Source organism: Danio rerio, chromosome 6, assembly GCF_049306965.1.
Source record: "Danio rerio strain Tuebingen ecotype United States chromosome 6, GRCz12tu, whole genome shotgun sequence".
NCBI classification, from domain to species: Eukaryota; Metazoa; Chordata; class Actinopteri; order Cypriniformes; family Danionidae; genus Danio; species Danio rerio.
This window is the reverse complement of record NC_133181.1, coordinates 167,501-169,355: the sequence shown is the minus strand read 5'-3', so window position 1 is coordinate 169,355 and position 1,855 is coordinate 167,501.

Below are 1,855 nucleotides of genomic sequence, written 5' to 3'. Positions count from 1 at the left end.
GATCTGAACATCTCTGTGTGTGTGTGTGTGTGTGTGTGTGTGTGTGATAACATACATGTGCTGAAGTTATGCATGACACACACACACTGTAATCCTGCATCAGGCCTGATATCATTGCTAACTGAGGGAATGATGAACACGAGCTGGAGAAAGCGGCCCTCAGGGGACCAAAACTCCTCACACACACACACACACACACACCAATGTACAATGGTGCACACTGCACACCCCAAACACTGAACATTTCCAAGAAACAGACACACACGAGGCGTGAAGTGCTCAGAATCCCGATCATCCGTGTTTATATTATCAATAAAACACACACACACACACACACACACACACACACACACACACACACACACACACACAGGTGTATGGGAGACCAGAGACTCTCCGCTATGTGTGGAATGTGGAAATATCAGTTGTTGACATCAAGAATGAGCAGAAACCTGAACATCGAAACACACGCGCACACGCACACACACACACACACACACACACACACACTCTGACTCTGTGGATGACCTCTGCTTGACCTCTGCAGGTGTGTCAGGAATGCGGCTCCACCTGAGGACAGTTTCATCAGAAGATGCAGCACAGCCAATCAGCTCAGAGAACACGAGCGGAGGAGTCTGATTGGCCAGTATTCAGAAGTACAGACTCTTCATCATCAGCATCATCATCATCAACGTTTCAGATGAAGAGTCCCCGTCTGCAGCAGCGCCACCTACAGCTCTGTACAGGCCTGTGCTGATCTTAACACACATCTGCTCATCTGCTTCAAGTGTGTGTGTGTGTGTGTGTGTGTGTTTCTGTATCTGCTGTCTCTGAGCTGCAGCAGCTGTTCCTCTTCTCTATCCTCCATCTCCCCTGGCGATACTCGTCTCGAGGCCTCAAGAGATTCTGCAGCGCCACTGAGGAGATCCAAGTGCTGGGAAGAGATGATGCCCACCATAGAGGACTTCTAGAGGTCTCCATAATCCTGGACCAGGCCGTATCCTGAGCAGCTGCTGTGGTGGTCATGGAGGAGTGGAGAGCGTGAGATGGATTCCTGTAAGACCCCAGTGACAGACGAGTCTCCGCATTGATCCTGTGGGCCAGCCTGAACACCCTCCAGTGACCTGCTCACACCTGCAGCTTCTCCACGATGGACGTCCAGCGCTCTCCAGCCTCCAGCGCCTAGAGGAGGTGCACACTCTGAAGCAGTGGTGTGAGGAAAACTGCCTCTCACTCACCATCAGCAAAACCAAGGAGCTGGAGGTGGATTTCAGGAGGGAGAAGAGAGAACACCCCCCCATCACCATCAACGGGACGCCAGTGGAGAGAGTCAGCACTTTCAAGTGTCTTGGAGTCCACATCGCTGAGGATTTGACATGGACTGCCCACACAGACGCAGTGCTGCGGAAGGCACAACAACGCCTCTTCTTCCTCAGGCGTGTCAGGAGGTTTGGAATGAGCCCCACATCCTCCGCTCAGTCTGCACCTGCACTGTGGAGAGCATCCTGTCCGGCTGCATCACCACCTGGTGTGGAAACAGCAGCAGCAGCAATCGCAAAGGCCTACATAGGATTGTGCGAACTGCTGGACGGGTAGTAGGGGGTGAGCTTCCCTCCCTCCAGGACATCTACACCAGGCGGTGCATGAGGAAAGCCAAGAGAATCATCAGTGACTCCAGCCACCAAAGCCATAGACTTTCTCTCTGCTCCCCTCAGGCAGCCGGTTCCCCAGCATCCGGTCACGCACCAGCCGACTGAAGGAGAGCTTCTGCCCTCAGACTATCAGGCTGATGAACACTTAACACACCCCACACAGACTCCTCCACACCCTCCCTGCACACAGCATGCGCTGCACT